General features: G+C 41.3%; 15 non-coding genes across 15 annotated transcripts; all 15 read left to right on the top strand.

Annotated features, from left to right (window-relative positions):
- The first annotated feature begins 3,066 nt into the window (after positions 1 to 3,066).
- On the top strand, positions 3,067 to 3,139 carry TRNAR-UCG (transfer RNA arginine (anticodon UCG)). Its single transcript has one exon. It is a non-coding gene; the product is annotated as a tRNA-Arg (tRNA).
- Positions 3,140 to 3,942: 803 nt separating this feature from the next.
- Positions 3,943 to 4,015, top strand: TRNAR-CCU (transfer RNA arginine (anticodon CCU)). The gene has a single exon. It is a non-coding gene; the product is annotated as a tRNA-Arg (tRNA).
- Positions 4,016 to 4,659: 644 nt separating this feature from the next.
- Positions 4,660 to 4,732, top strand: TRNAR-UCG (transfer RNA arginine (anticodon UCG)). Its single transcript has one exon. It is a non-coding gene; the product is annotated as a tRNA-Arg (tRNA).
- A 2,275-nt stretch (positions 4,733 to 7,007) lies between these two features.
- Positions 7,008 to 7,080, top strand: TRNAR-UCG (transfer RNA arginine (anticodon UCG)). The gene has a single exon. It is a non-coding gene; the product is annotated as a tRNA-Arg (tRNA).
- Positions 7,081 to 7,883: 803 nt separating this feature from the next.
- TRNAR-CCU (transfer RNA arginine (anticodon CCU)) lies at positions 7,884 to 7,956 on the top strand. Its single transcript has one exon. It is a non-coding gene; the product is annotated as a tRNA-Arg (tRNA).
- A 643-nt stretch (positions 7,957 to 8,599) lies between these two features.
- On the top strand, positions 8,600 to 8,672 carry TRNAR-UCG (transfer RNA arginine (anticodon UCG)). Its single transcript has one exon. It is a non-coding gene; the product is annotated as a tRNA-Arg (tRNA).
- An 803-nt stretch (positions 8,673 to 9,475) lies between these two features.
- TRNAR-CCU (transfer RNA arginine (anticodon CCU)) lies at positions 9,476 to 9,548 on the top strand. Its single transcript has one exon. It is a non-coding gene; the product is annotated as a tRNA-Arg (tRNA).
- A 644-nt stretch (positions 9,549 to 10,192) lies between these two features.
- Positions 10,193 to 10,265, top strand: TRNAR-UCG (transfer RNA arginine (anticodon UCG)). Its single transcript has one exon. It is a non-coding gene; the product is annotated as a tRNA-Arg (tRNA).
- A 2,275-nt stretch (positions 10,266 to 12,540) lies between these two features.
- Positions 12,541 to 12,613, top strand: TRNAR-UCG (transfer RNA arginine (anticodon UCG)). Its single transcript has one exon. It is a non-coding gene; the product is annotated as a tRNA-Arg (tRNA).
- An 803-nt stretch (positions 12,614 to 13,416) lies between these two features.
- Positions 13,417 to 13,489, top strand: TRNAR-CCU (transfer RNA arginine (anticodon CCU)). The gene has a single exon. It is a non-coding gene; the product is annotated as a tRNA-Arg (tRNA).
- A 643-nt stretch (positions 13,490 to 14,132) lies between these two features.
- Positions 14,133 to 14,205, top strand: TRNAR-UCG (transfer RNA arginine (anticodon UCG)). The gene has a single exon. It is a non-coding gene; the product is annotated as a tRNA-Arg (tRNA).
- Positions 14,206 to 15,008: 803 nt separating this feature from the next.
- Positions 15,009 to 15,081, top strand: TRNAW-CCA (transfer RNA tryptophan (anticodon CCA)). Its single transcript has one exon. It is a non-coding gene; the product is annotated as a tRNA-Trp (tRNA).
- A 644-nt stretch (positions 15,082 to 15,725) lies between these two features.
- On the top strand, positions 15,726 to 15,798 carry TRNAR-UCG (transfer RNA arginine (anticodon UCG)). The gene has a single exon. It is a non-coding gene; the product is annotated as a tRNA-Arg (tRNA).
- A 2,385-nt stretch (positions 15,799 to 18,183) lies between these two features.
- Positions 18,184 to 18,256, top strand: TRNAR-CCU (transfer RNA arginine (anticodon CCU)). The gene has a single exon. It is a non-coding gene; the product is annotated as a tRNA-Arg (tRNA).
- Positions 18,257 to 18,900: 644 nt separating this feature from the next.
- TRNAR-UCG (transfer RNA arginine (anticodon UCG)) lies at positions 18,901 to 18,973 on the top strand. The gene has a single exon. It is a non-coding gene; the product is annotated as a tRNA-Arg (tRNA).
- The last annotated feature ends 340 nt before the right edge of the window (positions 18,974 to 19,313 follow it).

Raw genomic sequence — 19,313 nt, 5'->3', positions numbered from 1 at the left:
CAGAATGGAAGCAGGCTCTACCAATACTCTTATAGCCATCATGTTCTCATTCCTAATTATTCATGAAGTGGGGTACATACTGCACAGTCATTTAGATTGCATCTTCAGCCTAAAATCTTGTCCATGTTAGTGGCATTAAGAAGGTCTTCTATGTACATGCACTGAATATGTAATAGGGTTGCAGAATTTTGACTTGACAGAATGGGTTTTTAGCTTAAGGGTGTGTAGATGAAATGCAAGGTGTGTAAGTATGTGTTCATGGAGTGCTTCAAGTGTAAAATCTGTATGATTTGTGCAGTTAAAGTGCTAATTTTGCCTACGAGAAAGAAAAGTACTACAGAAGAATTATAAAGGATTGGCACATTGGCTGCCTTTGCTGATGACACAGTTGGCTAATTTGCAAAGCATTGGTATATTAAGTTGGCGAGTGTGGTTGAACTTGGTTAGGAGCCTGTTTCTGTGTCCTGCTGAAGACAAGGACGGCTTGATACCACTGTCAAAGCCCAGTTTATTGAGAAAAGCATCCAGGAAAGAAGAAGTGTTGAGTCGAAAGTGGTTCTCCTCCAATTTCTCTCCACTTGCTCGAAATGCAGAGCCTCCATTATAGCACAGAACAGAGTGTTAAAGTCGGGGATGGAAGAGGATGAAAATGGGAAGTTTACTTATGGAGAGAACTGAGAAATGTCCTGTGTGCAGACACCAGTGTTTGACGATTGAATACATTTAAATAATGCATCTAGACTGCAAGTGTTAATCTGTGTCTCAGTGGCCTAATGGATAAGGCATTGACCTCCTAAGCCAGGGATTGTGGGTTTGAGTCCCATCTGAGGTGAAAACCAATATCCACTCCCTTTCCAGATTTTTTTTTATATTTATTACATGCTTCCGCTCAGAAGCTTATGAGGTATTAGGAACTTTGAAATGGTACCATTTTACTTCTGTACTCTTCAGAGTCATGTTGGTGTTCTGAAACTACAAAGTAGATTTTTAAACACCTATCTTTGTCCAATGCAACTTTGACCCGGCAGAAGATATTCCTTTGGAAAAAATGATTTGAATTGGATTGGTGTAACTGTTGTTTCTAGAGGTGGTGACAGGCTTTCAGCTACTTGAATAGGGCAAGTCAGGATTCATGAAACGTATACAACCTTTGAGCGTGTGTAAATTGGCATATCCAGAAAGGAGCAGTTTGTACTACTGTCAAAACAGTTTCTCTCCACTTCTGGAAATATCTAGAGCTATGTAAAGCATACAACTGAGCTTTAATCTCATGAAGAAAGAGGTTTAAATGCAAAAAAGAAAACAAAAGCTTATCGTACTGGTGACATTTTCATTATATAGATTCCAAAAGAGTGCTTTAATTGAAAGGAGCTGAAAACACACAATGGTATGTAAACCCAAATAACTATAAATATCATATTTCCCATCCTTGCATACCACCTACATTATAAAAATAAGCACAGCAGGACATATGACCGCGTTGCTTAATGGGTAAAGCGACTGACTTCGGATCAGAAGATTAAGGGTTCGAGTCCCTTCGTGGTCGGTTTTTGCCAATGGTCACACAACTCAGCTTTCCATTCAGAATGGAAGCAGGCTCTTCCAATACTCTTATAGCCATCATGTTCTCATTCCTAATTATTCATGAAGTGGAGTACATACTGCACAGTCATTTAGATTGCATCTTCAGCCTAAAATCTTGTTCATATTAGTGGCATTAAGAAGTGCTTCTATGTACACGCACTGAATATGTAATAGGGTTGCAGAATTTTGACTTGACAGAATGGGTTTTTAGCTTAAGGGTGTGTAGATGAAATGCAAGGTGTGTAAGTATGTGTTCATTGAGTGCTTCAAGTGTAAAATCTGTATGATTTGTGCAGTTAAAGTGCTAATTTTGCCTACGAGAAAGAAAAGTACTACAGAAGAATTATAAAGGATTGGCACATTGGCTGCCTTTGCTGATGACACAGTTGGCTAATTTGTAAAGCATTGGTATATTAAGTTGCAGAGTGTGGTTGAACTTGGTTAGGAGACTTGGTGCCTGTTTCTGTGTCCTGCTGAAGACAAGGACGGCTTGATACCACTGTCAAAGCCCAGTTTATTGAGAAAAGCATCCAGGAAAGAAGAAGTGTTGAGTCGAAAGTGGTTCTCCTCCAATTTCTCTCCACTTGCTCGAAATGCAGAGCCTCCATTATAGCACAGAACAGAGTGTTAAAGTCGGGGATGGAAGAGGATGAAAATGGGAAGTTTACTTATGGAGAGAACTGAGAAATGTCCTGTGTGCAGACACCAGTGTTTGACGATTGAATACATTTAAATAATGCCTCTAGACTGCAAGTGTTAATCTGTGCCTCAGTGGCCCAATGGATAAGCCACTGGCCTCCTAAGCCAGGAATTGTGGGTTCGAGTCCCATCTGAGGTGAAAGCCAATATCCACTCTTACTTTTCCAGAAAAATTGATATATTTATTACATGCTTCCGCTCAGAAGCTTATGAGGTATTAGGAACTTTGAAATGGTACCATTTTACTTCTGTACTCTCCGGACTCATGTTGGTGTTCTGAAACTACAAAGTAGATTTTTAAACACCTATCTTTGTCAGATGCAACTTTGACCCGGCAGAAGATATTCCTTTGGAAAAAATGATTTGCATTGGATTGGTGTAACTGTTGTTTCTAGAGGTGGTGACAGGCTTTCAGCTACTTGAATAGGGCAAGTCAGGATTCATGAAACACATACAACCTTTGAGCGTGTGTAAATTGGCATATCCAGAAAGGAGCAGTTTTTACTACTGTCAAAACAGTTTCTCTCCACTTCTGGAAATATCCAAAGCTATGTAAAGCATACAACTGAGCTTTATTCTCATGAAGAAAGAGGTTTAAATGCAAAAAAGAAAACAAAAGCTTATCGTACTGGTGACATTTTCATTATATAGATTCCAAAAGAGTGCTTTAATTGAAAGGAGCTGAAAACACACAATGGGATGTAAACCTAAATAACTATCAATATCATATTTCCCATCCTTGCATACCACCTACATTATAAAAATAAGCACAGCAGGATATATGACCGCATGGCCTAATGGATAAGGCGTCTGACTTCGGATCAGAAGATTGAGGGTTCGAGTCCCTTCGTGGTCGGTTTTTGCCAATGGTCACACAACTCAGATTTCCATTCAGAATGGAAGCAGGCTCTTCCAATACTCTTATAGCCATCATGTTCTCATTCCTAATTATTCATGAAGTGGAGTACATACTGCACAGTCATTTAGATTGCATCTTCAGCCTAAAATCTTGTTCATGTTAGTGGCATTAAGAAGTGCTTCTATGTACACGCACTGAATATGTAATAGGGTTGCAGAATTTTGACTTGACAGAATGGGTTTTTAGCTTAAGGGTGTGTAGATGAAATGCAAGGTGTGTAAGTATGTGTTCATGGAGTGCTTCAAGTGTAAAATCTGTATGATTTGTGCAGTTAAAGTGCAAATTTTGCCTACAAGAAAGAGAAGTACTACAGAAGAATTATAAAGGATTGGCACATTGGCTGCCTTTGCTGATGACTCAGTTGGCTAATTTGTGAAGCATTGGTCTATTAAGTTGCAGAGTGCGGTTGAACTTGGTTAGGAGACTTGGTGCCTGTTTCTGTGTCCTGCTGAAGACAAGGACGGCTGGATACCACTGTCAAAGCCCAGTTTATTGAGAAAAGCATCCAGGAAAGAAGAAGTGTTGAGTCGAAAGTGGTTCTCCTCCAATTTCTCTCCACTTGCTCGAAATGCAGAGCCTCCATTATAGCACAGAACAGAGTGTTAAAGTTGGGGATGGAAGAGGATGAAAATGGGAAGTTTACTTATGGAGAGAACTGAGAAATGTCCTGTGTGCAGAAACCAGTGTTTGACAATTGAATGCATTTAAATAATGCCTCTAGACTGCAAGTGTTTATTTGTGCCTCAGTGGCCTAATGGATAAGGCACTGGCCTCCTAAGCCAGGGATTGTGGGTTCGAGTCCCATCTGAGGTGAAAACCAATATCCACTCTTACTTTTCCAGAAAAATGTATATATTTATTACATACTTCCGCTCAGAAGCTTATGAGGTATTAGGAACTTTGAAATGGTACCATTTTACTTCTGTACTCTTCGGACTCATGTTGGTGTTCTGAAACTACAAAGTAGATTTTTAAACACCTATCTTTGTCAGATGCAACTTTGACCCGGCAGAAGATATTCCTTTGGAAACAATGATTTGAATTGGATTGGTGTAACTGTTGTTTCTAGAGGTGGTGACAGGCTTTCAGCTACTTGAATAGGGCAAGTCAGGATTCATGAAACATATACAACCTTTGAGCGTGTGTAAATTGGCATATCCAGAAAGGAGCAGTTTTTACTACTGTCAAAACAGTTTCATTCCACTTCTAGTAATATCCAGAGCTATGTAAAGCATACAACTGAGCTTTATTCTCATGTAGAAAGAGGTTTAAATGCAAAAAAGAAAACAAAAGCTTATCGTACTGGTGACATTCTCATTATATAGATTCCAAAAGAGTGCTTTAATTGAAAGGAGCTGAAAAAACACAATGGGATGTAAACCTAAATAACTATCAATATCATATTTCCCATCCTTGCATACCACCTACATAATAAAATTAAGCACAGCAAGACATATGACCACGTGGCCTAATGGATAAGGCGTCTGACTTCGGATCAGAAGATTGAGGGTTCGAGTCCCTTCGTGGTCGGATTTTGCCAATGGTCACACAACTCAGCTTTCCTTTCAGAATGGAAGCAGGCTCTACCAATACTCTTATAGCCATCATGTTCTCATTCCTAATTATTCATGAAGTGGGGTACATACTGCACAGTCATTTAGATTGCATCTTCAGCCTAAAATCTTGTCCATGTTAGTGGCATTAAGAAGTGCTTCTATGTACATGCACTGAATATGTAATAGGGTTGCAGAATTTTGACTTGACAGAATGGGTTTTTAGCTTAAGGGTGTGTAGATGAAATGCAAGGTGTGTAAGTATGTGTTCATGGAGTGCTTCAAGTGTAAAATCTGTATGATTTGTGCAGTTAAAGTGCTAATTTTGCCTACGAGAAAGAAAAGTACTACAGAAGAATTATAAAGGATTGTCATCAACTGCTCCCTCAACTCCGCCACCTTCCCGGAAAGCTGGAAACACGCCGAACTCAGCGCCCTTCTGAAAAAACCCACAGCGGACCCCACCGAACTCAAAAACTACCGCCCCATCTCGCTCCTACCATTCCCGGCCAAAGTCATCGAGAAAGCCGTCAACAACCAGCTCGCTGCCTTCCTCGAAAGCAACAAATCCCTCGACTCTTCACAGTCCGGCTTCCGAGCCAAACACAGCACGGAGAGCGCTCTCATCGCAGCTACAGACGACATTTGAACTCTACTAGACAACGGAGACACAGTCGCCCTCATCCTCCTCGACCTCTCCGCAGCCTTCGACACAGTCTGCCATGGCACTCTCCTACAGCGCCTCAATAACACCGGGATCCAAGGAAAAGCTCTGGAATGGATCACCTCATTCCTCACCGGAAGAACCCAGAGAGTCCGCCTCCCACCATTCAACTCCAAGGCCACTGAATTCATCTGCGGCGTACCCCAAGGTTCCTCACTCAGCCCCACCCTCTTCAACGTATACATGAGCCCCCTCGCGACCATCGCTCGCCAACACAACCTCAACATCATCTCCTACGCAGACGACACCCAACTGATCCTATCACTCACCAAAGACCCCAACACCGCCAAAACCAACTTACATGAAGGCATGAAAGAAGTAGCAGAGTGGATGAAGCACAGCCGTCTGAAACTGAACTAAGACAAAACAGAAGTCCTTATCTTAGGCACCTTCCCCTCCGCTTGGCACGACTCTTGGTGGCCAGAGGCCCTTGGAAAAGCACCCATCCCGACGGACCACGCACGAAACCTGGGCATCATCCTGGACTCCTCTCTCTCGATGAACAGACAAGTCAACGCAGTCTCATCTTCATGTTTCAACATCCTCCGCATGCTCAAAAAAACATTTCGCTGGATCCCCACCAAAACTAGAAAGACAGTCACCCATGCACTGGTTACAAGTCGCCTGGACTACGGAAACACCCTATACGCCGGTATCACCGCAAAACTCCAGAAAAAACTCCAACGCATCCAGAACGCATCAGCCAGACTCATACTAGACATCCCACGCAAAGACCATATCCCTAGCCACCTGAAAAACCTCCACTGGCTCCCCGTCAATAAGAGGATTACTTTCCGACTCCTAACCCACGCTCACAAAGCACTCTACGAACTTGGACCCGAATGCCTCAACACACGAATTTCCTTCTACACCCCCCCTCGCCAGCTACGATCTTCCAACCAAGCCCTTGCTACCACTCCTCGCATCAATAAAACCACCATGGGAGGTAGATCCTTCTCCTACCTCGCAGCTAAAACCTGGAACTCACTCCCCATCCACCTACGTCTCACACAGAACCACCTAGCATTCAGAAAGCAACTTAAAACCTGGTTATTCGACAAGTAACTCCCTTCCCCTCCCCAAGCGCCTTGAGACCCTCTGGGTATGTAGCGCGCTATACAAATTTCTACTTGACTTGACTTGACTTGACAGGCTTTCAGCTACTTGAATAGGGCAAGTCAGGATTCATGAAACACATACAACCTTTGAGCGTGTGTAAATTGGCATATCCAGAAAGGAGCAGTTTGTACTACTGTCAAAACAGTTTCTCTCCACTTCTGGAAATATCCAGAGCTATGTAAAGCATACAACTGAGCTTTAATCTCATGAAGAAAGAGGTTTAAATGCAAAAAAGAAAACAAAAGCTTATCGTACTGGTGACATTTTCATTATATAGATTCAAAAAGAGTGCTTTAATTGAAAGGAGCTGAAAACACACAATGGAATGTAAACCTAAATAACTATCAATATCATATTTCCCATCCTTGCATACCACCTACATTATAAAAATAAGCACAGCAGGACATATGACCGTGTGGCCTAATGGATAAGGCGTCTGACTTCGGATCAGAAGATTGAGGGTTCGAGTCCCTTCGTGGTCGGTTTTTGCCAATGATCACACAACTCAGATTTCCATTCAGAATGGAAGCAGGCTCTTCCAATACTCTTATAGCCATCATGTTCTCATTCCTAATTATTCATGAAGTGGAGTACATACTGCACAGTCATTTAGATTGCATCTTCAGCCTAAAATCTTGTTCATGTTAGTGGCATTAGGAAGTGCTTCTATGTACACGCACTGAATATGTAATAGGGTTGCAGAATTTTGACTTGACAGAATAGGTTTTTAGCTTAAGGGTGTGTAGATGAAATGCAAGGTGTGTGAGTATGTGTTCATGGAGTGTTTCAAGTGTAAAATCTGTATGATTTGTGCAGTTAAAGTGCTAATTTTGCCTACGAGAAAGAGAAGTACTACAGAAGAATTATAAAGGATTGGCACATTGGCTGCCTTTGCTGATGACACAGTTGGCTAATTTGTAAAGCATTGGTCTATTAAGTTGCAGAGTTTAGTTGAACTTGGTTAGGAGACTTGGTGCCTGTTTCTGTGTCCTGCTGAAGACAAGGACGGCTTGATACCACTGTCAAAGCCCAGTTTATTGAGAAAAGCATCCAGGAAAGAAGAAGTGTTGAGTCGAAAGTGGTTCTCCTCCAATTTCTCTCCACTTGCTCGAAATGCAGAGCCTCCATTATAGCACAAAACAGAGTGTTAAAGTCGGGGATGGAAGAGGATGAAAATGGGAAGTTTACTTATGGAGAGGACTGAGAAATGTCCTGTGTGCAGACACCAGTGTTTGACGATTGAATACATTTAAATAATGTCTCTAGACTGCAAGTGTTTATCTGTGCCTCAGTGGCCTAATGGATAAGGCACTGGCCTCCTATGCCAGGGATTGTGGGTTAGAGTCCCATCTGAGGTGAAAACCAATATCCACTCTTACTTTTCCAGAAAAATTGATATATTTATTACATGCTTCCGCTCAGAAGCGTATGTGGTATTAGGAACTTTGAAATGGTACCATTTTACTTCTGTACTCTTCAGAGTCATGTTGGTGTTCTGAAACTACAAAGTAGATTTTAAACACCTATCTTTGTCAGATGCAACTTTGACCCGGCAGAAGATATTCCTTTGGAAAAAATGATTTGAATTGGATTGGTGTAACTGTTGTTTCTAGAGGTGGTGACAGGCTTTCAGCTACTTGAATAGGGCAAGTCAGGATTCATGAAACGTATACAACCTTTGAGCGTGTGTAAATTGGCATATCCAGAAAGGAGCAGTTTCTACTACTGTCAAATTAGTTTCTCTCCACTTCTAGAAATATCCAGAGCTATGTAAAGCATACAACTGAGCTTTATTCTCATGAAGAAAGAGGTTTAAATGCAAAAAAGAAAACAAAAGCTTATCGTACTGGTGACATTCTCATTATACAGATTCCAAAAGAGTGCTTTAATTGAAAGGAGCTGAAAAAACACAATGGGATGTAAACCTAAATAACTATAAATATCATATTTCCCATCCTTGCATACAACCTACATTATAAAAATAAGCACAGCAAGACATATGACCGCGTGGCCTAATGGCTAAGGCGTCTGACTTCGGATCAGAAGATTGAGAGTTCGAGTCCCTTCGTGGTCGGTTTTTGCCAATGGTCACACAACTCAGCTTTCCATTCAGAATGGAAGCAGGCTCTACCAATACTCTTATAGCCATCATGTTCTCATTCCTAATTATTCATGAAGTGGAGTACATACTGCACAGTCATTTAGATTGCATCTTCAGCCTAAAATCTTGTCCATGTTAGTGGCATTAAGAAGTGCTTCTATGTACATGCACTGAATATGTAATAGGGTTGCAGAATTTTGACTTGACAGAATGGGTTTTTAGCTTAAGGGTGTGTAGATGAAATGCAAGGTGTGTAAGTATGTGTTCATGGAGTGCTTCAAGTGTAAAATCTGTATGATTTGTGCAGTTAAAGTGCTAATTTTGCCTACGAGAAAGAAAAGTACTACAGAAGAATTATAAAGGATTGGCACAGTGGCTGCCTTTGCTGATGACACAGTTGGCTAATTTGCAAAGCATTGGTATATTAAGTTGCAGAGTGTGGTTGAACTTGGTTAGGAGACTTGGTGCCTGTTTCTGTGTCCTGCTGAAGACAAGGACGGCTTGATACCACCGTCAAATCCCAGTTTATTGAGAAAAGCATCCAGGAAAGAAGAAGTGTTGAGTCGAAAGTGGTTCTCCTCCAATTTCTCTCCACTTGCTCGAAATGCAGAGCCTCCATTATAGCACAGAACAGAGTGTTAAAGTCGGGCATGGACGAGGATGAAAATGGGAAGTTTACTTATGGAGAGAACTGAGAAATGTCCTGTGTGCAGACACCAGTGTTTGACGATTGAATACATTTAAATTATGCCTCTAGACTGCAAGTGTTGATCTGTGCCTCAGTGGCCTAATGGATAAGGCACTGGCCTCCTAAGCCAGGGATTGTGGGTTCGAGTCCCATCTCAGGTGAAAACCAATATCCACTCTTACTTTTCCAGAAAAATTGATATATTTATTACATGCTTCCGCTCAGAAGCTTATGTGGTATTAGGAACTTTGAAATGGTACCATTTTACTTCTGTACTCTTCAGAGTCATGTTGGTGTTCTGAAATTACAAAGTAGATTTTTAAACACCTATCTTTGTCAGATGCAACTTTGACCCGGCAGAAGATATTCCTTTGGAAAAAATGATTTGAATTGGATTGGTGTAACTGTTGTTTCTAGAGGTGGTGACAGGCTTTCAGCTACTTGAATAGGGCAAGTCAGGATTCATGAAACATATACAACCTTTGAGCGTGTGTAAATTGGCATATCCAGAAAGGAGCAGTTTTTACTACTGTCAAAACAGTTTCATTCCACTTCTAGTAATATCCAGAGCTATGTAAAGCATACAACTGAGCTTTATTCTCATGTAGAAAGAGGTTTAAATGCAAAAAAGAAAACAAAAGCTTATCGTACTGGTGACATTCTCATTATATAGATTCCAAAAGAGTGCTTTAATTGAAAGGAGCTGAAAAAACACAATGGGATGTAAACCTAAATAACTATCAATATCATATTTCCCATCCTTGCATACCACCTACATAATAAAATTAAGCACAGCAAGACATATGACCACGTGGCCTAATGGATAAGGCGTCTGACTTCGGATCAGAAGATTGAGGGTTCGAGTCCCTTCGTGGTCGGATTTTGCCCATGGTCACACAACTCAGCTTTCCTTTCAGAATGGAAGCAGGCTCTACCAATACTCTTATAGCCATCATGTTCTCATTCCTAATTATTCATGAAGTGGGGTACATACTGCACAGTCATTTAGATTGCATCTTCAGCCTAAAATCTTGTCCATGTTAGTGGCATTAAGAAGTGCTTCTATGTACATGCACTGAATATGTAATAGGGTTGCAGAATTTTGACTTGACAGAATGGGTTTTTAGCTTAAGGGTGTGTAGATGAAATGCAAGGTGTGTAAGTATGTGTTCATGGAGTGCTTCAAGTGTAAAATCTGTATGATTTGTGCAGTTAAAGTGCTAATTTTGCCTACGAGAAAGAAAAGTACTACAGAAGAATTATAAAGGATTGTCATCAACTGCTCCCTCAACTCCGCCACCTTCCCGGAAAGCTGGAAACACGCCGAACTCAGCGCCCTTCTGAAAAAACCCACAGCGGACCCCACCGAACTCAAAAACTACCGCCCCATCTCGCTCCTACCATTCCCGGCCAAAGTCATCGAGAAAGCCGTCAACAACCAGCTCGCTGCCTTCCTCGAAAGCAACAAATCCCTCGACTCTTCACAGTCCGGCTTCCGAGCCAAACACAGCACGGAGACCGCTCTCATCGCAGCTACAGACGACATTTGAACTCTACTAGACAACGGAGACACAGTCGCCCTCATCCTCCTCGACCTCTCCGCAGCCTTCGACACAGTCTGCCATGGCACTCTCCTACAGCGCCTCAATAACACCGGGATCCAAGGAAAAGCTCTGGAATGGATCACCTCATTCCTCACCGGAAGAACCCAGAGAGTCCGCCTCCCACCATTCAACTCCAAGGCCACTGAATTCATCTGCGGCGTACCCCAAGGTTCCTCACTCAGCCCCACCCTCTTCAACGTATACATGAGCCCCCTCGCGACCATCGCTCGCCAACACAACCTCAACATCATCTCCTACGCAGACGACACCCAACTGATCCTATCACTCACCAAAGACCCCAACACCGCCAAAACCAACTTACATGAAGGCATGAAAGAAGTAGCAGAGTGGATGAAGCACAGCCGTCTGAAACTGAACTAAGACAAAACAGAAGTCCTTATCTTAGGCACCTTCCCCTCCGCTTGGCACGACTCTTGGTGGCCAGAGGCCCTTGGAAAAGCACCCATCCCGACGGACCACGCACGAAACCTGGGCATCATCCTGGACTCCTCTCTCTCGATGAACAGACAAGTCAACGCAGTCTCATCTTCATGTTTCAACATCCTCCGCATGCTCAAAAAAACATTTCGCTGGATCCCCACCAAAACTAGAAAGACAGTCACCCATGCACTGGTTACAAGTCGCCTGGACTACGGAAACACCCTATACGCCGGTATCACCGCAAAACTCCAGAAAAAACTCCAACGCATCCAGAACGCATCAGCCAGACTCATACTAGACATCCCACGCAAAGACCATATCTCTAGCCACCTGAAAAACCTCCACTGGCTCCCCGTCAATAAGAGGATTACTTTCCGACTCCTAACCCACGCTCACAAAGCACTCTACGAACTTGGACCCGAATGCCTCAACACACGAATTTCCTTCTACACCCCCCCTCGCCAGCTACGATCTTCCAACCAAGCCCTTGCTACCACTCCTCGCATCAATAAAACCACCATGGGAGGTAGATCCTTCTCCTACCTCGCAGCTAAAACCTGGAACTCACTCCCCATCCACCTACGTCTCACACAGAACCACCTAGCATTCAGAAAGCAACTTAAAACCTGGTTATTCGACAAGTAACTCCCTTCCCCTCCCCAAGCGCCTTGAGACCCTCTGGGTATGTAGCGCGCTATACAAATTTCTACTTGACTTGACTTGACTTGACAGGCTTTCAGCTACTTGAATAGGGCAAGTCAGGATTCATGAAACACATACAACCTTTGAGCGTGTGTAAATTGGCATATCCAGAAAGGAGCAGTTTGTACTACTGTCAAAACAGTTTCTCTCCACTTCTGGAAATATCCAGAGCTATGTAAAGCATACAACTGAGCTTTAATCTCATGAAGAAAGAGGTTTAAATGCAAAAAAGAAAACAAAAGCTTATCGTACTGGTGACATTTTCATTATATAGATTCAAAAAGAGTGCTTTAATTGAAAGGAGCTGAAAACACACAATGGAATGTAAACCTAAATAACTATCAATATCATATTTCCCATCCTTGCATACCACCTACATTATAAAAATAAGCACAGCAGGACATATGACCGCGTGGCCTAATGGATAAGGCGTCTGACTTCGGATCAGAAGATTGAGGGTTCGAGTCCCTTCGTGGTCGGTTTTTGCCAATGATCACACAACTCAGATTTCCATTCAGAATGGAAGCAGGCTCTTCCAATACTCTTATAGCCATCATGTTCTCATTCCTAATTATTCATGAAGTGGAGTACATACTGCACAGTCATTTAGATTGCATCTTCAGCCTAAAATCTTGTTCATGTTAGTGGCATTAGGAAGTGCTTCTATGTACACGCACTGAATATGTAATAGGGTTGCAGAATTTTGACTTGACAGAATAGGTTTTTAGCTTAAGGGTGTGTAGATGAAATGCAAGGTGTGTGAGTATGTGTTCATGGAGTGTTTCAAGTGTAAAATCTGTATGATTTGTGCAGTTAAAGTGCTAATTTTGCCTACGAGAAAGAGAAGTACTACAGAAGAATTATAAAGGATTGGCACATTGGCTGCCTTTGCTGATGACACAGTTGGCTAATTTGTAAAGCATTGGTCTATTAAGTTGCAGAGTTTAGTTGAACTTGGTTAGGAGACTTGGTGCCTGTTTCTGTGTCCTGCTGAAGACAAGGACGGCTTGATACCACTGTCAAAGCCCAGTTTATTGAGAAAAGCATCCAGGAAAGAAGAAGTGTTGAGTCGAAAGTGGTTCTCCTCCAATTTCTCTCCACTTGCTCGAAATGCAGAGCCTCCATTATAGCACAAAACAGAGTGTTAAAGTCGGGGATGGAAGAGGATGAAAATGGGAAGTTTACTTATGGAGAGGACTGAGAAATGTCCTGTGTGCAGACACCAGTGTTTGACGATTGAATACATTTAAATAATGTCTCTAGACTGCAAGTGTTTATCTGTGCCTCAGTGGCCTAATGGATAAGGCACTGGCCTCCTATGCCAGGGATTGTGGGTTAGAGTCCCATCTGAGGTGAAAACCAATATCCACTCTTACTTTTCCAGAAAAATTGATATATTTATTACATGCTTCCGCTCAGAAGCTTATGTGGTATTAGGAACTTTGAAATGGTACCATTTTACTTCTGTACTCTTCAGAGTCATGTTGGTGTTCTGAAACTACAAAGTAGATTTTAAACACCTATCTTTGTCAGATGCAACTTTGACCCGGCAGAAGATATTCCTTTGGAAAAAATGATTTGAATTGGATTGGTGTAACTGTTGTTTCTAGAGGTGGTGACAGGCTTTCAGCTACTTGAATAGGGCAAGTCAGGATTCATGAAACGTATACAACCTTTGAGCGTGTGTAAATTGGCATATCCAGAAAGGAGCAGTTTCTACTACTGTCAAATTAGTTTCTCTCCACTTCTAGAAATATCCAGAGCTATGTAAAGCATACAACTGAGCTTTATTCTCATGAAGAAAGAGGTTTAAATGCAAAAAAGAAAACAAAAGCTTATCGTACTGGTGACATTCTCATTATACAGATTCCAAAAGAGTGCTTTAATTGAAAGGAGCTGAAAAAACACAATGGGATGTAAACCTAAATAACTATAAATATCATATTTCCCATCCTTGCATACAACCTACATTATAAAAATAAGCACAGCAAGACATATGACCGCGTGGCCTAATGGATAAGGCGTCTGACTTCGGATCAGAAGATTGAGAGTTCGAGTCCCTTCGTGGTCGGTTTTTGCCAATGGTCACACAACTCAGCTTTCCATTCAGAATGGAAGCAGGCTCTACCAATACTCTTATAGCCATCATGTTCTCATTCCTAATTATTCATGAAGTGGAGTACATACTGCACAGTCATTTAGATTGCATCTTCAGCCTAAAATCTTGTCCATGTTAGTGGCATTAAGAAGTGCTTCTATGTACATGCACTGAATATGTAATAGGGTTGCAGAATTTTGACTTGACAGAATGGGTTTTTAGCTTAAGGGTGTGTAGATGAAATGCAAGGTGTGTAAGTATGTGTTCATGGAGTGCTTCAAGTGTAAAATCTGTATGATTTGTGCAGTTAAAGTGCTAATTTTGCCTACGAGAAAGAAAAGTACTACAGAAGAATTATAAAGGATTGGCACAGTGGCTGCCTTTGCTGATGACACAGTTGGCTAATTTGCAAAGCATTGGTATATTAAGTTGCAGAGTGTGGTTGAACTTGGTTAGGAGACTTGGTGCCTGTTTCTGTGTCCTGCTGAAGACAAGGACGGCTTGATACCACCGTCAAATCCCAGTTTATTGAGAAAAGCATCCAGGAAAGAAGAAGTGTTGAGTCGAAAGTGGTTCTCCTCCAATTTCTCTCCACTTGCTCGAAATGCAGAGCCTCCATTATAGCACAGAACAGAGTGTTAAAGTCGGGCATGGACGAGGATGAAAATGGGAAGTTTACTTATGGAGAGAACTGAGAAATGTCCTGTGTGCAGACACCAGTGTTTGACGATTGAATACATTTAAATTATGCCTCTAGACTGCAAGTGTTGATCTGTGCCTCAGTGGCCTAATGGATAAGGCACTGGCCTCCAAAGCCAGGGATTGTGGGTTCGAGTCCCATCTCAGGTGAAAACCAATATCCACTCTTACTTTTCCAGAAAAATTGATATATTTATTACATGCTTCCGCTCAGAAGCTTATGTGGTATTAGGAACTTTGAAATGGTACCATTTTACTTCTGTACTCTTCAGAGTCATGTTGGTGTTCTGAAATTACAAAGTAGATTTTTAAACACCTATCTTTGTCAGATGCAACTTTGACCCGGCAGAAGATATTCCTTTGGAAAAAATGATTTGAATTGGATTGGTGTAACTGTTGTTTCTAGAGGTGGTGACAGGCTTTCAGCTACTTGAATAGGGCAAGTCAGGATTCATGAAACGTATACAACCTTTGAGCGTGTGTAAATTGGCATATCCAGAAAGGAGCAGTTTTTACTACTGTCAAAACAGTTTCTCTCCACCTCTAGAAATATCCAGAGCTATGTAAAGCATACAACTGAGCTTTATTCTCATGAAGAAAGAGGTTTAAATGCAAAAAAGAAAACAAAAGCTTATCGTACTGGTGACATTTTCATTATATAGATTCCAAAAGAGTGCTTTAATTGAAAGGAGCTGAAAAAACACAATGGGATGTAAACCTAAATAACTATCAATATCATATTTCCCATCCTTGCATACCACCTACATTATAAAAATAAGCACAGCAAGACATATGACCGCGTGGCCTAATGGATAAGGCGTCTGTCTTCGGATCAGAAGATTGAGGGTTCGAGTCCCTTCGTGGTCGGTTTTTGCCAATGGTCACACAACTCAGCTTTCCATTCAGAATGGAAGCAGGCTCTACCAATACTCTTATAGCCATCATGTTCTCATTCCTAATTATTCATGAAGTGGGGTACATACTGCACAGTCATTTAGATTGCATCTTCAGCCTAAAATCTTGTCCATGTTAGTGGCATTAAGAAGTTCTTCTATGTACATGCACTGAATATGTAATAGGGTTGCAGAATTTTGACTTGACAGAATGGGTTTTTAGCTTAAGGGTGTGTAGATGAAATGCAAGGTGTGTAAGTATGTGTTCATGGAGTGCTTCAAGTGTAAAATCTGTATGATTTGTGCAGTTAAAGTGCTAATTTTGCCTACGAGAAAGAAAAGTACTACAGAAGAATTATAAAGGATTGGCACATTGGCTGCCTTTGCTGATGACACAGTTGGCTAATTTGCAAAGCATTGGTATATTAAGTTGGCGAGTGTGGTTGAACTTGGTTAGGAGCCTGTTTCTGTGTCCTGCTGAAGACAAGGACGGCTTGATACCACTGTCAAAGCCCAGTTTATTGAGAAAAGCATCCAGGAAAGAAGAAGTGTTGAGTCGAAAGTGGTTCTCCTCCAATTTCTCTCCACTTGCTCGAAATGCAGAGCCTCCATTATAGCACAGAACAGAGTGTTAAAGTCGGGGATGGAAGAGGATGAAAATGGGAAGTTTACTTATGGAGAGAACTGAGAAATGTCCTGTGTGCAGACACCAGTGTTTGACGATTGAATACATTTAAATAATGCATCTAGACTGCAAGTGTTAATCTGTGTCTCAGTGGCCTAATGGATAAGGCATTGACCTCCTAAGCCAGGGATTGTGGGTTTGAGTCCCATCTGAGGTGAAAACCAATATCCACTCCCTTTCCAGAATTTTTTTTATATTTATTACATGCTTCCGCTCAGAAGCTTATGAGGTATTAGGAACTTTGAAATGGTACCATTTTACTTCTGTACTCTTCAGAGTCATGTTGGTGTTCTGAAACTACAAAGTAGATTTTTAAACACCTATCTTTGTCCAATGCAACTTTGACCCGGCAGAAGATATTCCTTTGGAAAAAATGATTTGAATTGGATTGGTGTAACTGTTGTTTCTAGAGGTGGTGACAGGCTTTCAGCTACTTGAATAGGGCAAGTCAGGATTCATGAAACGTATACAACCTTTGAGCGTGTGTAAATTGGCATATCCAGAAAGGAGCAGTTTGTACTACTGTCAAAACAGTTTCTCTCCACTTCTGGAAATATCTAGAGCTATGTAAAGCATACAACTGAGCTTTAATCTCATGAAGAAAGAGGTTTAAATGCAAAAAAGAAAACAAAAGCTTATCGTACTGGTGACATTTTCATTATATAGATTCCAAAAGAGTGCTTTAATTGAAAGGAGCTGAAAACACACAATGGTATGTAAACCCAAATAACTATAAATATCATATTTCCCATCCTTGCATACCACCTACATTATAAAAATAAGCACAGCAGGACATATGACCGCGTTGCTTAATGGGTAAAGCGACTGACTTCGGATCAGAAGATTAAGGGTTCGAGTCCCTTCGTGGTCGGTTTTTGCCAATGGTCACACAACTCAGCTTTCCATTCAGAATGGAAGCAGGCTCTTCCAATACTCTTATAGCCATCATGTTCTCATTCCTAATTATTCATGAAGTGGAGTACATACTGCACAGTCATTTAGATTGCATATTCAGCCTAAAATCTTGTTCATATTAGTGGCATTAAGAAGTGCTTCTATGTACACGCACTGAATATGTAATAGGGTTGCAGAATTTTGACTTGACAGAATGGGTTTTTAGCTTAAGGGTGTGTAGATGAAATGCAAGGTGTGTAAGTATGTGTTCATCGAGTGCTTCAAGTGTAAAATCTGTATGATTTGTGCAGTTAAAGTGCTAATTTTGCCTACGAGAAAGAAAAGTACTACAGAAGAATTATAAAGGATTGGCACATTGGCTGCCTTTGCTGATGACACAGTTGGCTAATTTGTAAAGCATTGGTATATTAAGTTGCAGAGTGTGGTTGAACTTGGTTAGGAGACTTGGTGCCTGTTTCTGTGTCCTGCTGAAGACAAGGACGGCTTGATACCACTGTCAAAGCCCAGTTTATTGAGAAAAGCATCCAGGAAAGAAGAAGTGTTGAGTCGAAAGTGGTTCTCCTCCAATTTCTCTCCACTTGCTCGAAATGCAGAGCCTCCATTATAGCACAGAACAGAGTGTTAAAGTCGGGGATGGAAGAGGATGAAAATGGGAAGTTTACTTATGGAGAGAACTGAGAAATGTCCTGTGTGCAGACACCAGTGTTTGACGATTGAATACATTTAAATAATGCCTCTAGACTGCAAGTGTTAATCTGTGCCTCAGTGGCCCAATGGATAAGGCACTGGCCTCCTAAGCCAGGAATTGTGGGTTCGAGTCCCATCTGAGGTGAAAGCCAATATCCACTCTTACTTTTCCTGAAAAATTGATATATTTATTACATGCTTCCGCTCAGAAGCTTATGAGGTATTAGGAACTTTGAAATGGTACCATTTTACTTCTGTACTCTCCGGACTCATGTTGGTGTTCTGAAACTACAAAGTAGATTTTTAAACACCTATCTTTGTCAGATGCAACTTTGACCCGGCAGAAGATATTCCTTTGGAAAAAATGATTTGCATTGGATTGGTGTAACTGTTGTTTCTAGAGGTGGTGACAGGCTTTCAGCTACTTGAATAGGGCAAGTCAGGATTCATGAAACACATACAACCTTTGAGCGTGTGTAAATTGGCATATCCAGAAAGGAGCAGTTTTTACTACTGTCAAAACAGTTTCTCTCCACTTCTGGAAATATCCAAAGCTATGTAAAGCATACAACTGAGCTTTATTCTCATGAAGAAAGAGGTTTAAATGCAAAAAAGAAAACAAAAGCTTATCGTACTGGTGACATTTTCATTATATAGATTCCAAAAGAGTGCTTTAATTGAAAGGAGCTGAAAACACACAATGGGATGTAAACCTAAATAACTATCAATATCATATTTCCCATCCTTGCATACCACCTACATTATAAAAATAAGCACAGCAGGATATATGACCGCATGGCCTAATGGATAAGGCGTCTGACTTCGGATCAGAAGATTGAGGGTTCGAGTCCCTTCGTGGTCGGTTTTTGCCAATGGTCACACAACTCAGATTTCCATTCAGAATGGAAGCAGGCTCTTCCAATACTCTTATAGCCATCATGTTCTCATTCCTAATTATTCATGAAGTGGAGTACATACTGCACAGTCATTTAGATTGCATCTTCAGCCTAAAATCTTGTTCATGTTAGTGGCATTAAGAAGTGCTTCTATGTACACGCACTGAATATGTAATAGGGTTGCAGAATTTTGACTTGACAGAATGGGTTTTTAGCTTAAGGGTGTGTAGATGAAATGCAAGGTGTGTAAGTATGTGTTCATGGAGTGCTTCAAGTGTAAAATCTGTATGATTTGTGCAGTTAAAG

The sequence above is a fragment of the Lissotriton vulgaris genome, chromosome 5 (genome assembly GCF_964263255.1).
Source record: "Lissotriton vulgaris chromosome 5, aLisVul1.2, whole genome shotgun sequence".
In the NCBI taxonomy this organism is placed as follows: domain Eukaryota; kingdom Metazoa; phylum Chordata; class Amphibia; order Caudata; family Salamandridae; genus Lissotriton; species Lissotriton vulgaris.
The sequence above is the reverse complement of the archived record's forward strand: the minus strand, read 5'-3'. Positions and strand labels throughout refer to the sequence as shown.